The sequence below is a fragment of the Sphaerodactylus townsendi genome, linkage group LG11, assembly GCF_021028975.2.
Source record: "Sphaerodactylus townsendi isolate TG3544 linkage group LG11, MPM_Stown_v2.3, whole genome shotgun sequence".
Taxonomy (NCBI): Eukaryota; Metazoa; Chordata; class Lepidosauria; order Squamata; family Sphaerodactylidae; genus Sphaerodactylus; species Sphaerodactylus townsendi.
The window spans coordinates 74,379,531-74,395,386 of record NC_059435.1 but is presented as its reverse complement, the minus strand read 5'-3'; positions in this window follow the sequence as shown (position 1 = coordinate 74,395,386).

Below are 15,856 nucleotides of genomic sequence, written 5' to 3'. Positions count from 1 at the left end.
AACGTTAGGAGAGAATGCTGCTAGAACACGGCCATACAGCCCGGAAACCACACAGCACCCAAATCTAACAGGCGTCTTTCCGGGCGATATGCAAATCGTCTCCTGCCCACTTGACATCTTGTTGTTGGGACGAGGCGAGCGGGCGGATAACCCCCGCAGTTAAAGAAGCCATCCATTACCCTCGGCTTATTAAATGAACGGCGCGGGAGGGAAGCCCAATAGAATCAGTGCAGACCGAAAAGAACATTGGATTTGGGAGCCTTGTATCAATTTGCATCGATTAAGGGGCGATTAATCCGTTCGGACATGCGAGATGGAGCTGGCGGCGAGTCGTTCATCAAGGCCGGGCCAACCGCAAGACCTCATCCATCATTCCTTAACTCCCGGAGGCCGGTTGTAAAATGCTATTTCCTCCTCGGAATAATGGAGGCTGGCCGCCGTTGGGTTCCTCTAAATGGCAGCTGCGAGAACGTCTGTTCGGCTTGGTTGATTGCTGGTGGAGGAGAAAGATGTAACATTCTGAGAATGACAGGCCTGGTTTGAAATCACTACCACAAGGAGCAGCAGTGGCGTAGGAGGTTAAGAGCTCGTGTATCTAATTTTATTTATTTATTTATTTATTTATTATTCTACTTTTATACCTACTTTTATACCGCTTGAGCTGTGGAGGCTTATCTGGGGAATTCAGATTAGCCTTTGCGCTCCCACACACGGCAGCTGGGTGACCTTGGGCTAGTCACAGCTTCTCGGAGCTCTCTCAGCCCCACCTACTTCACAGGGTGTTTGTTGTGAGGGGGGAAGGGCAAGGAGATTGTAAGCCCCTTTGAGTCTCCTGCAGGAGAGAAAGGGGGGATATAAATCCAAACTCCTCCTCCTCCTCCTCTTCTTCTTCTTCTTCTTCTTCTTCTTCTTCTTCTTCTTCTTCTTCACCTTCTGAACAAATATATTTTTTCAGCATTGTATAGGGTTGCCAACAACCAGGTCGGGGCTGGACAAAGGTGTACCAGGGGGGAATAGTGCCCAGGCCCCCCACCCCGCCCCCCCGTCCCTGCGCCCCACTTATTTTAGCTGGCGGAGGAGGGCAGCTGCGGTCCCAAGCAGCCTGGGGGGGGGGGGCTGCCCTAACCCTCTAACTCATCACCACCCGGCTGCCCGGGCCCATCGCCACCCTCCTCTGCCGACTGAAGGAGCAGCCGGGCTGGGAGCCTGCCGCGCGCCCACTGGGTGCCCCGCCACTACGCCACTTCCGGTTGAGTGAACAGAAGTGGCTGTTGAAGCAGCGGATTTACTCGGAGTAGACCACCTTGCAGGACGCAGTGTAGACAAGAACTGACCGACACACAGTCACCAGTGCAGTTCTATTTCTTGCTATCTACTGACAAAGTGCTTCGCCAGACCACAGGTGTTTGCAGGCACACGTCACACTGCTGCCTGTGCTAACTATATACAAAAGTGGTACCAATCAGGTGCCCCCACCTTATCAGGTTTGCACACGGTACAAGCTGTGCGCTCGGTCCTAATCTGCACACGGCACCTGTTAGGAGGAGGGTCCAGCTGTCATTTAGATTTTGCTCATCTAATCACAATCACAATCACAATCACAATAACCTTTATTGGCATTAGGTATTAGACAGTGGTTATACACTATTATTAAATTATTACATTTAAAATCATACGTTACACCTATGGATTTTGCTTTCCACCTTGACAGTTCATTTGTAAAAATATAAAATGGATTAAAAGGGTTTTGCCGTTCAATTCGAAGACAAATTTGTAAAACAGATACCATTTGACTATATTTAAGATCCAACGCCAGGAAATATCTGGCACTTCCCGATTTGGTTCTGTTTGCTAAAAGGATATATCCACTCCTCGGGCTCCGGAGAATTACTAATTAAAACAACAGGATCATTAAATTTTCCCAATATTAAAATAAGTAAATAAATTTTATTTTTATTTTATTTATTTATTTTCAGATTTATATACCGCCCAACCCCCGAAGGGCTCTGGGCGGGGAGCAACATAAAGTTCAATACAAAAAAACATAAAATCAAATACCAATCAGGCATTAAATAACATGAATTAAAACGCAGCAGTTAATACATAATACAAATAACATAACAGAAATAACATTGAGCCTTTATATACACATTTTAAAATAACCCCGAAGTGCCATGTTTGAAGAATATTACTGCTCGTCTAAACGTTTGCACACGTTCTGACAGTGGCATCATGATGTTGGTCATGGGAACGAGAGCCAGTATGGTGTAGTGGTTAAGAGCGGTGGGCTCTAATCTGAAGTCACCAGGCTCTTTTCCTCACTCCTGCACATGAAGCCTGCTGGGTGACCTTGGGCTAGTCACAGCCCCACTGATCTCACAAGGTACCTGTTTGGCGGGGGAGGAGGCGATTGTAAGCCACTCCGAGACTCCTTGAAGTAGAGAAAAGCAGAGTGCAAAAACCAACTCTTCTACATAGGAGCAGCAGTGGCGTAGGAGGTTAAGAGCTCGTGTATCTAATCTGGAGGAACTGGGTTTGATTCCCAGCTCTGCTGCCTGAGCTGTGGAGGCTTATCTGGGGAATTCAGATTAGCCTGTGCACTCCCACACATGCCAGCTGGGTGACCTTGGGCTAGTCACAGCTTCTTGGAGCTCTCTCAGCCCCACCGACCTCACATGGTGTTTGTTGTGAGGGGGGAAGGGCAAGGAGATTGTAAGCCCCTTTGAATCTCCTGCAGGAGGAAACTCCTCCTCCTCCTCCTCCTCCTCCTCCTCCTCTTCTTCTTCTTCTTCTTTTTCTTCTTCCATCTCTACGGAAAATACCATAGAGACTACGAACATTACTAGAATGATGCTGAAGCCATCCCTGCCCTATTTTCCCACCCACGGCTCCGCAGGGCAGGGAAGGAGAGCAGCAATAGCATGGGGGGAGGAGGCGGCACTTGCACTGTGTAAATCACAAGGTGATCATGCGGAGGCAGAGCCAACATGTTCGGGGCCACTATCCCTCTCCACAGAGTCAGTTGATGTGTAGATGAGCCATCTGTGGAGGGCAGCTACTGCCAAGTGTATTTCACGCAGCGTGTTGCCAGCAGAGAAGAGCCCTCAGATGTAACGTGGCTGGCCGCTCTCCAGCAGATAAGCTGGGTGTAAAAATAGTCATATTGGAAGGACGCAAATGTCCCGTGAAGTGCCGAACGCCGATCAGCCGCGCCTCCTGAGGGCTGCTCCTCAGCTTGCGAGCAAAACCCCGAATGTTCCAGCTCTCCCTCGCAGCCCGTCTCTCTCTCTGCTTCTCTCGACGCTTCACCCCAAAGGTCGTTTTAATCCGTTCGGCATATTTGCAGAGCTGCAGCGGGTTTCGGAAAGCCGTTCGCAGCTGGGCAGGAAGCTTTCGTGGGAGTTTGTCAGCGTGGCTGTTAAGCCGAGGGGCAAAAGTCCATCCATCTCTTGTGGGGGTGGAAGCAGAGGTGGGATCCAGCAGGTTCTCACCAGTTCCCGAGAGTGGGTTACTAATTATTTGTGCGTGCCGAGAGGGGGTTACTAATTGGGTCTGCTTTTCCGTTAGAAATTCCATTATGTCCAAAAATCATCAAGTCCTGTTGTTTCCTATGTGGCTGGTTAGCGAAGGTAGAGAACGGGACAATTCTCCCTGTTGGGCTGTTTTAAAAACATGTTTTAGAAATATGGTAAAGTTCCTTGTTGAAGGAAAGTATCCTTCTTTTGATTTCTAGAAACAAAATTAAGCATTTGACAGTATTAAGTACTTGACAGGCAATCAATTAGAGGAGAAGTCGTTGTTTCTGTTGGTAGTAGACGATAGGACTTGCTAGAATGAGTTTAAATTATGGGCAGAAAGGTACCAGCTGGAAATTAGGAACTTTTTTTTACAGTAAGAGTTTTTTACAGTAACACAGAAATTATTAATTCCCCGCCCCCAGAATGCCCAGCCACGCCCCTGTCGTGCCCCGCCCAGCCCCATTGGCGGTACGCCACTGTGTGAATCCCACCACCATGGGAACCTGTTACTAAAATTTTTGGATCCCACCACTGGGTGGAAGTTGGGTTGCCAATTTCCAGGGCGTCAGGTGGAATGACAGCTGCGTTCTAGATGACGGACAGCAGTTCCCCCTGGAAAAATGGCAGCTGTGGAAGTTGGACTCTATTACAGTGGTGGCGAACCTTTGGCACTCCAGATGTTATGGACTACAATTCCCATCAGCCCCTGCCAGCATGGCCAATTGGTCGTGCTGGCAGGGGCTGATGGGAAATGTAGTCCATAATATCTGGAGTGCCAAAGGTTCGCCACCACGGCTCTATTATGACATTATGCCCTGCTGAGGTCTCTCCCCAAACCCCGCCCACCTCTCTCCAAGCTCCACCCCACCACCAAATCTCCAGAAACTTCCCAATACAGAATAGGGCAAGTTATCTTAGTTGGGGAGGAAGGGATATAGAGAGCTCTCACCCAAAATAATGAATTGAGAGGAAGTGTGATCCAGTGGTTAGAAATTTGGAATCTGACCCGGGAGACTCATTATCTATCTATCTATCTATCTATCTATCTATTTATTTGAATTTATGTAGATTTATTCCCCACCCTTTACTATAGTCTATTGTCGCCCAGTGGCCCACAACATTGCTCCCCTTGAGAACCACGGTACCGAAATGATGATTAATTCAGAGGCAACGTGACCTAGTGGTTAGACATTTGGAATCCGACCTGGGAGACCCACCATCTATTGGTTTATTTCAATTTATTCCCTTCCATTTACTACAGGCAATGTGTAAAAATGAATGACAGTTCTCATATTTGTTCAGGACTATATTCTGGTGTGGAAACACACAATTTAAAAAGCATCTGTGCCTTTTCACTGCATTGCGGCTTCTTGATTTCACTCTTTGATTATGCAATGTTTTCAACTGGAATATTTCCGAGGGACATTCTGCACGCAACTAAAATGTTTGCTTCTGAGCCACAGCCGCTACCCATAGTCCTAGGACCGTGGTGGCGAACCTTTGGTACTCCAGATGTTATGGACTACAATTCCCATCAGCCCCTGCCAGCATGGCCAATTGGCAATGCAGGCAGGGGCTGATGGGACTTGTTGTCCATAACATCTGGAGTGCCAAAGGTTCGCCACCACTGTCCTAGGACCTGAGATTCAAGGAGGAGATTGTGTGGCGTAGTGGTTAAGACGGGTGGACTCTAATTTGGAGAACCAGGTTTGATTCCCCCCTCCTCCACTTGGGCGGCAGACTCTTATCCGGTGAACCAGATTTGTTTCCTCGTTACTACACATGAAGCCTGCTGGGTGACCTTGGGCCAGTCCCAGTTCTCTCAGAACTCTCTCAGCCCTGCCTGCCTTGTAAGGTGTTAACTGTAGGAAGAAGAAGGGAAAAGGAGCTTGTAAACTGCCTTGAGACCCCTTATGGTTGGGAAAATCGGGGTGTAACTCCAAACTCCTCCTCATCTTCTGCGATCGAGAGGGAGGAACGTCAAGAAGGAGGAGGTGATAGAAGTTAAAATCCTAAAATGGAAGAGCCAGCTTTGTGACCGAGCATGTGAAAGTGTCCGGTTTTCTGGTGTAGAAAATAACAGATCTGGCAAACAGGAAGTGGTTTTCTGTTGCTTTCCATGTAGTGAAAAAAGAGGCTAGTTCCCATTTTTGCTGCATTTCAGGATTTGCAAGAGATCTGTTTGGGCTCTGGGTTTCAGGCAAGGATGAAAAGGTCAGCTGCCCTAAAAGGAGAAGTCTGGAGCCACCTGCAAAAACCATGCTGGTGAAAGCTGGGAACTGTGCAGATATGAAAAAGTCCCTGCTTTGGGGAGAGACATACAAGGCTACACAACAACAACAACAACCTTTATTTGGCATTTAAAAACAGATTCTAGAGCATTGCCAGACATTTTTGAAATACAAATCAAGAGTACATTCAAAGCGCAGACAGGAAGACTATATAGCAGTATACATTACTTAGAAAGTTCTGTCACTTGTAAAAGAAATTTTGCTACTTTTTCCAAGAGCACTGCATCTGTGGTGTTTAACAGAAGCTCCACAACAGAACAGTCAGAGTCACGTTCAGATTTGTCTAGGGCCAGCCTGGGAGAGAAATTCCTAATGCCCACATATCTCGGACCGTCAAGAATAATGTGAGCAAGAGTCTCCACTTGATTTTTACAGTGTGGACAAACCCGATCCTGGAGAGGGATGGATAAGTAGCGACCCTTTGTAATGGCCGATGGGAAGGTATTGGATCTGGCCCTTGTGATAATCCATCTCTGTTGGGGTTCAGTTCAAATTCAAAGACCTTTATTAGGCATCAAGAGAAAATACAGATAAAACTGTGCGGTAATATGATCCTGAGTTTGATAGGGTAAAACAACTGCTCATAGTTCATACAGTACAAACTTCAAGAAAATAAGTGAATAAAAGGAGAGCCAGAAACTTATTTTACAATATCGAGCAGGAACTTGGCCACCATTTTCAACTGTCTGGGATCCTCATGGTTCAAGAGGCCGTTCAATTTGGAATATGGAGGGCACAAGTAAGTCGGTGTTGAAAAAAACAAGCTAGGTCTGAGATCTATGAATTTCGGGCAGACTAATAGAACATGCTCCAAAGATTCCTCAGAGGTTGAGCAATATGGACATGTACGCTCTTTTCTGTGAGTATGCCATGAATCTCTCCGTTCAGTTAATAATTCAAGATATTTGGCTATGTGCTACAAGGCTACACTGGAGGAGACTGTTGGGTGTCAGAACTTCCATATCATTCAGTAGGGTTGCTAGGTACCGCCCTGGCAACTGGTAGGGAAGTCTAGCGCAACATCTCAGCATTGTTACCAGCGACTTGGTGACATCACTTCCAGCATGCACTTGAAGTGACATCATTGGCCGTCGGTGCCACACAGGGTTATGTGAGAAGCTGGCTGGAAACACGTGGACAGTTGCGTTACTAAAACTTCACCTGTGCGTGTGCTACAGATGGTTACACTTTGAAAAATGTTTAAGTTCAGGAGTTGTGACGTCATTAAGTTTCGCAAGGTCAGCCTGCCAATTCAACTGTGATTTTTTTTTTTCGGTTTATGAGGAAAAACAAAAGGCAGACACTGGTTTAAGTGGTATGAAATTTTTCTCTCTTTCTCACAATACTAGAACCAGGGGGCATTCATTGAAAATGCTGGGGGGAAGAATTAGGACTAATAAAAGGAAACACTTCTTCACGCAACGTGTGGTTGGTGTTTGGAATATGCTGCCACAGGAGGTGGTGATGGCCACTCACCTGGATAGCTTTAAAAGGGGCTTGGACAGATTGATGGAGGAGAAGTCGATTTATGGCTACCAATCTTGATCCTCTTTGATCTGAGATTGCAAATGCCTTAACAGACCATGTGCTAGGGAGCAGCAGCCGCAGAATTCCATTGCTTTCACATCCTGCCTGTGAGCTCCCAAAGGCACCTGGTGGGCCACTTCGAGTAGCAGAGAGCTGGACTAGATGGACTCTGGTCTGATCCAGCTGGCTTGTTCTTATGTTCTTGTGTTGCACAAGTGTATGTGTTGCACAAGTGTATGTTGCACAACAGTAAACTCAGAAGATCGTATTTGTATTCTTCACACTGTAATGTTGCAATTATCAGCCTTCACGCATCTCAAGATTTGCATCTCAGGGTTTGCCGTTTAGGAGTTTGCTATATTGATTCAGTCAGTCATTGTTGCTGATAAATTGTGTCAGCGACACAGAGGCATGCTGGTATTTGTGTATCCTACTCTATGGTAGGACCCATTTTTACCATAGAGATTTTGCACAAGTGGCAGAGAGTCGCAACATCACCGGTGATACAACGGTGCCACTTAATAAATGTGCAGGAAATGACATCACTATGTCACCAGTGATGATATCGTGATACCAGTCTAGGCCTCCCCTAATGCCAGTAGGTCCCCTTGCCCGTCAGCTGATCAGTGTACAGGGGGATTTCCTGCCCCTATTAACTGAGTATCATCACACCGGAACTTTGGTTTATAGACTGCATCATATCAACCATTGTTGTGAAAGTGAGAGATTGAACGTTGGCAGCCATATATCCAACTGTTTGTATTTACTTCCTGAACCCAAACTCCGACATGCAATTTCCTTGGCAAGGCGCAACATCATGCCATCTTCCCTGAGATCTTGTAGGGAGGTGAAAATACCACGCTGTGAAAGTCTTCACATTTGTAACATGAATTGTGAAAAATCAACGTATTGTCGAAGGCTTTCACGGGCGGATTCAACTGGTTGTGGTGGGTTTTCCAGGCTGCGCGGCCGTGGTCTGGTGGCTCTTGTTGCTAACGTTTCACTTCATCTGTGGCTGGCATCTTCAGATGTGTATCACAGAGGAAAGTCTGTTATAAGAGAAGTCTGGACACAGTGTGCAACAGATTTCTCTCTGTGATACACCTCTGAAGATGCCAGCCACAGATGCAGGCGAAACGTTAGGAACAAGATCCACCAGACTACGGCCACACAGCCCGGAAAACCCACCACAACCCGTGAAGAGTCAGTTCATCATATCTTGCACCATTGTCCTTTATATAATGCAGCTAGGAGGAAGTTCCTGGTACCTCTGTTGATCGACAACAGCATTCTCACAGACCAACAGAAAACCCTCTTCCTTTTGAACAACGGCTCAAGAGAAGTCTTAGATTTGACTGCCAGGTTCCTCTGTATCGTAACTGCAGGCGCTCTTAACTTAACTTTGGAAACGTTTTATTCAGTTTTTAAATCATCATTTTAGAGGATTTTTAAAATATAGATCCCTATTTTGTTACATCTTATAAATTTGCATTTTTAAAAAGCATGTATTATTGTTGCTATCTGAATGCCATTATTATTATTATTATTATTATTATTATTATTATTATTATTATTATTATTATTATTATTATTATTACTAATTTAATTTAATCTAATTTAATTTAATTTAGTTTAGTTTAGTTTAGTTTAGTTTAGTTTAATTTAATTTAATTTAATTTATATACCGCCCCATCCCCGAAGGGCTCTGGGCGGTGTACAGCATAAAACCACATAAAGTCATCATAAACAGACTTCCAGAATTATAATAAAAACAGCAGTTGCTGTATCCTAAGATGGCATCCCACCTAAACCTAATCCTCCTAGAACTGTGGTGGCAAACCTTTGGCACTCCAGATGTTATGGACTACAATCCCATCAGCCCCTGTCAGCATGGCAGGGGCTGATGGGAATTGTAGTCCATAACATCTGGAGTGCCAAAGGTTCGCCACCATGGCCCTAGAAGGAGGAGGGAGAGGTAGTGGGTCCTGATGGTATGAAGGACCCATAAGTCCCAATAATGGGTCCCGCTGATATTGGTCCCGCTGATATTGGGGACCCCTAAACTGGGGGGGGGGGCATTGAAGGTTTCAGTTCAGTTCAATCGTAGCACGTGCACATTTTCCAAAAAACCAACAACAGCAAAACTTGGCACCGGGCTCTTCCCCAGTTAGACGTTTCCCTCATGCAAATCAATTGCAGTCGGCTGCGCTGAGTTGTTTGATGTTTGCTTCATCCATAAAACTAAAAAGAAGCACGCAAAGTTATTTTTAACACGCTCTCTAAATATTTCAGAGGGTTTGCCCAGAACTCCAAAGATGCCGGCGGAATCCTCTTGAAGGCCGAATAAAGCTTGCTTAATGTTATAGTCAAACCAATTTCCAAAGTTTACTTGCAGATTATATTAGTGTGTACATATTTTAAAACATGTTAATTTGACTGGGTTTTCCCCCTGGCTCTGCTTAAATGTTGCACAGGCACACCCCCCATCAAATTGCGTCTGTGTAAAGAGGTGTCAAGGCACAGTGGATTGAGGGAGACCCCAGCAAGGGTCTTTCAAGGCAGAGGCGTTTGGCCATTGCCTTTCTCCACAAAGTCTTCCTCAGGGGTCTCTCATCTAAGACTCGTGGTGTCCCCCAGCAAGGGGTTTTTAAGACAAGTAGGAAGCAGAAATGGTTGGCTATTTCCTTCCTCTTCAGAGTTTTTCTTGGTGGTCTCCTATCTGAGATTTATGGTGACCCCACCCAGGGGCTTTTAAGGCAAGAGAGAAGCAGAGGTGTTTGGCCATTGCTTTCCTCTGCAGAGCCTTCCTTGGTGGTCTTCCATCCAAGACTTATGGGATCCCAGCAAGGGACTTTCAAGGGAGAACCACAGCTGATTGGCCATTTCCTTCCTTTGCAGAGTCTGCTTTGGTGATCTCCCATCCAGAGGTGGGATCCAGCAGGTTCTCACAGGTTCCCGAGAGTAGGTGACTAATTATTTGTGTGTGCCGAGAGGGGGTTACTAATTGGTGATTTTGCCACGTGACTTTTGCCTTAGTTACGCCCCTCCTCTCAGCAGTAGCGTGCAGAACATGAAGCAGTCTAGCAGGAGGTGCATCAGCGTGCGTGGCAGCCTGCGCCTGCGTGCATTCGTTTCCCGCCCAAGGACCGGCGCAGCGGCTGCGTCCTTGCCACAGCCCTGCCCAGGAATGCCCCGCCCCCGGAATGCCCGGCCACGCCCCCATCATGCCCTGCCCAGCCCCATTGGCGCTACGCCACTGTTTGAATCCCACCACCATGGGAACCTGTTACTAAAATTTTTGGATCCCACCACTTCTCTCATCCAAGTGCCAACCGTGCTTAGCTTCTGAAATCAGGCTGTTTCGTGCTGCCTTCTTCCCCCCTGCCAAGTTGAAGTTCCGAAAATTAAGATTAACATCCTAATTTTGGCATGTCCCAAAGAACTGTTTGTTGAATGCAATTTTAAATTATTAGTCCTTGTTTACTGATTAAATAGAATGTGTGTGTACCTGTAATTATGGTTATACCTGCTACCTGAGGACTGTCCTATAATGAAGGGTAATTACATGTCTGAGCCCTGATCTGGGGGGCCCCAGGCTCGTTTAATCTCATCATATCTCGGAAGTTATGCAGGGCTGGCTCTGGTGAGCATCTGGATGGGAGACCAGCGAGAACTGTGACTAGCCCAAGGTCACCCAGCTGGCATGTGCTGGAGTGCACAAGCTAATCAGGTTCACCAGATAAGCCTCCACAGCTCAAGTGGCAGAGCAGGGAGTCAAACCCGGTTCTCCAGATTAGAGTGCACCTGCTCTTAACCACTACACCATGCTGACTCTCGCCTCCCTGGAAGGAGATCTCACCCCCTCCAAGCTTGTCTGCTCTAACTGGTGTGCGTGGTTCCAGATTTTTCTATACCAGTGATGGCGAACCTTTTTGAGAATGAAGTGCCCAAATTGCAACCCAAACACCACTTATTTATCGCAAAGTGCCAACCCGGCAATTTAACCTGAATGCTGAGGTTTTAGTTTAGGAAAAAATGGTTGGCTCCCTCTTCCTCCTCCCACCCACTCGAGCAGGGGCCAGCCTGCTCTAGCCTCCAGCAAGTCCCGCGCGCACCACTCTGTGCCTCTCTAGCATCTCTGCCTCCTCTGCGCCCCCCCCCCTCAGGCAGCAGCCACACGGAGCACAGGCACCAGACCCGCCAGCCGAGTCCTCCCTGCTCACCGCAGTGCGCAAATGTTGTGCTCAGTGGCCCAGGCCAGCCTAGATGTATGTGGGGGGGGGGTGATTTTCCACCCCCCACATGACGAACTCTGTGTGCGTATGCCCACACTGAGTGCCACCTCTGGCACCCGTGCCATAGATTCGCCATCACTGTTCTATACAGTAGTGGTCTCTCTCTCTCTCTCTCCCTCTCCCTCCCTCCCTCTCCCTCCCTCTCTCCCTCCCTCTCTCTCCCCCCTCTCTCTCCCTCCCCTTCTCTCCCTCTCTCTTCCCCCCCCTCTCCCTCTCTCTCTCCCTCCCCCTCTGTCCCTCTCTCCCTCCCCCTCTCTCTCCCCCTCTCTCTCCCCCTCTCTCCCTCCCCTTCTCTCCCTCTCTCTCTCTTTCCCTCTCTCTCTCCCCCTCTCTCTCCCCCCTCTCTCCCACTCTCTCTCCCCCCCCTCTCCCTCCCTCCCTCCCTCCCTCTCTCTCCCATCTGCATCCCGAATTGAAAAACATAATGAATGGGCAATGCCCGAATCTCTCGCCATTTTTGACAACGCCAGAAATGCAATTTTGAAAGGCTGTATCCAAGCAAACTGGTGACTTTCTTGTTGCATGTACATCGGGCGGTGTGTTTCGAGAGAGGATGCGAACAAACCATGCTCAAAAATGCAAAAAATTAAAAATTAAAAAGTGAGTGATATTGGCAGAAAGGTTAATGAGTTTTTAACACACGCCATCTGTTCTGGACTTCGGTGTCTGTAGTTCGGCAAGATAAGAAATTAATTAATGTGACTTTTGCTTTCTTTAAGATGAGATGAGAATTTTCGCTCGTTCCGTCCAGGTAGCTGCGAAGCCGCTTCTTGGGGGGCTGCAAAATTAATCTGCCGCGCTTCTGAAGTTCATTCCCAGCTGCCAATATTTCCTTTTCATTCCCCGTTAAGTAAAAGGTTGTGCACCTGTCGTCAGATACGGAAAAATACAGAGAGCTCACCCACAGAGAACAGAAAGGATAAAACATGCAAGATTTATTTCCAAAACCTTGTTTTTCCCTCGTGAAAATCTTCCCTCTGTGTTTTCCCCCAAAAGATTCATAAAAGGAGAAAAATTTGAGCAATGAGGTGTACGTCTTCTGATCCTCCCACCCACCCACCCACCCCGCAATATGTTTGTGGTAACAGCACTCCAGAACAGGAATGCCAGCAGGACGCTGCTGGGATCCAAACTCGATGCCCACAGGTGTCGGCAGGAGAAAATGGAGGAGGGAATGAAGCTAGGGTCATCTCCAGATTAGACTACTGCAACTCGCTCTACGCGGGCTTGCCTTTGGCCATGATCCGGAAATTAAAACTCATTCAGAATGCAGCAGCCAGGCTGCTTACTGGCAGTTCGAGCAGGGATCAAATTATACTGATCCTATACCATCTGCACTGGCTGCCGATCGAGTTCCGGATTATGTTTAACGTGTTGGTTTTGACCTTCAAAGCTGTTTGCGGTCTCGGACCTGCATACCTGAGGGACCGCCTCGAAGGCTCTGGTAGGCCCCTCCGCTCCTCACTGGAGGGGAGAGGACCTACTCGTGGATCCCTGGCCCAAAAATGATCAGGTTGGTCTCGACGAGCGGTGGGCTTTTTTCTCAGCCCTGGCCCCTACCTGGTAGAACAGGCTCCCTAGGAAGATCAGGGCCCTGCGGGACTTACAGAGTTTCTGCAGGGCCTGCAAGATGGACCTGTTCCGCCAGGCGTTTGGCCATCCTGGTTAAAAATACATCTACCGTGTCATCTGGCCTCCCATGGGCACAAGGGGGGGAGGGGAGTAGTCAGACGCCATCCACATTTTAAAATGGGTTCTGTTTTATATAATTGATATTAAATTATGTTTTAATGTTTGTTTTAACCTGTTGTGAACCGCCCTGAGCCCTCAGGGGGAGGGTGATATATAAAACTAATAATAAATTTTAAAAAATAGGGTTGCCAGTTCCGGGTGGGAAAATTCCTGGAGATTTCGGGGGTGGAGGAAAGGCTACACGACCCCTCCCCACATGACCAAAAGGGGTGCGCCCCAGTCGCACACCACTGAGCTCCACCCTTGGCCTCTGTGCAGGGGCTGGGGAGGGCAAAAGGAAGCCAGCCTGCATGGAGGCCAGGGGGCGGGGCTCAGCCTGCATGGAGTCTGGTGGGCTCAGTGGCGGGCGGCCCCGTCCCCGAGCCACACACCCCACCTCCAGGGGGTGAGATCTCCTTCCAGGGAGGCGAGAGTCAGCATGGAGTAGCGCAGTGATGGCGAACCTTTTCGAGACCGAGTGCCCAAATTGCAACCCCAAACCCACTTATTTATTGCAAAGTGCCAACACGGCAATTGAACCTGAATACGGAGGTTTTAGTTTAGAAAAAACGGTTGGCTGAGAGGCGTGCGTTACTCGGGAGTAAGCTTGGTGAAGCAACCTTGCAAAGCTTCCAAATGGGCGTAGAATCGTCAACCTTAGGAGGGCTTTACTCAGCAGCTACGCCCCATTGCCAACAACTGAGCTTACTCCCAGGTAAAGAATCACACTTTAGTTCTTTGCATGAAAACCAGTGGGGTTTAACAGTGCTTAACAGGGTTACCTGCACTGCTTCCCCAAACCTAGGTCTTAGGTTTAATGCTAATAATCGAGCCCAGCGGCCCAGGCCAGCCGGGGTCTGTTTGCGCGTGCCCACAAAGAGGGCTCTGCATGCCACCTCTGGCACCCGTGCCATAGGTTCGCCACCACTGGTGTAGCGGTTAAGAGCAGGTGCACTCTAATCTGGAGAACCGGGTTTGATTCCCTGCTATGCCACTTGAGCTGTGGAGGCTTATTTGGTGAACTTGATTTGCTTGTGCACTCCAGCACATGCAGGCCAGCGTGGGCAGGGCTCGGCACCCTGAGCCACGCCCCCGAGTGTGAAGGTGGGGGCGTGGGGGGCGCCCGGAGATGGGGTCATCTCCGGGAGCCATTTTCCCCCGACACGCCTCTGCAAAGATCCACACTGTGTTACTGAAGTTAAGCGATGGCAAGAATTCTGTGGCTGACTCCGCCTGCTGTGGCAGCCATTTTGTTGTCGCGCACACCGTGCTGCGCTAGAATTTCAAATGTGCCTGTAACCTCTATCTGTGGGTTCTGTGGGGCAGAACTCGGAGTGAGTTTGCAACAACAAATTTAAACAACAAACAAAATGGTTTACTTTCTTAACATATAACATCAACATTTTACATCACACTTCAAGGTCCTGTTCAGATTGCATTTTCAAGTCCTTATATTTACAGTCTGCTGATACTGCCAAGTCCAATTCTTCTTTGCAAGTGGGTTGGCTCCTGAAGACTCCAAGGGCTTGGTGAACAGGATTCAACATGATGAAGGTTTCCAGGAGAACTCTCACCCATTACAACCACAAAAAGAAACCCTGAAACAATAAACTCCAACATTTACAACATAGCAAAAATAAACAACTACCTTCCCACTAGTTCCCAACAACATTGCAGTTACCTTAACAAGGTGTTAAGGGCTTATACAAACCAAGGTCCGAGTCTGGTAGCCTCGTCTCCTCCAAACTACATGAGCTCTCTCCAGCCTCCTCCTGCTTTGGGTCTCCACCCCTTTCTGGGTCAACCCATTCTGAGCATGGGGGTTACACTTGCTCGCAATTTGAGCGTTTCCCCATTTGAAGAGGCCCGAATAAAACCCCAGCGTTCGCTTGGCCAGGGCAAAACAGCTGTCCGCCAACGCTTGGGATGAACAGCCGTTTAGCAATGCATTAGTTTGGGCAAAGGAAAGCAGCAGCGTGCTTAGTTAGAGACGTGTAACATTTGGAACTGTTTCCGTTCCTTTTCTGTGGAGCATAACATGCAAATACGCTCAGCGTTCGTTCTCTGGGGATTGCGGGGGCTAAACAAAAGGATGCCATTGTGGCAAAGATTAATACGGGTTTCTGTGAATTCCCCTGGAGTAAACATTGCGTTCTTTTATTTGCATCAAGACTTCAGCTGCTATCTGACACAACTAAATCCGCAGTTGTACTGGCGGATCGCAGGGAGTCTAATGCAAAAGGTGCTTACCCACAGATGAGACAAATTCTTCTAGGAGCAGCAGTGGCGTAAGAGGTTAAGAGCTTGTGTATCTAATCTGGAGGAACCGGGTTTGATTCCCAGCTCTGCCGCCTGAGCTGTGGAGGCTTATCTGGGGAATTCAGATTAGCCTGTGCACTCCCACACATGCCAGCTGGGTGACCTTGGGCTAGTCACAGCTTCTCGGAGCTCTCTCAGCCCCACCCACCTCACAGGGTGTTTGTTGTGAGGGGGG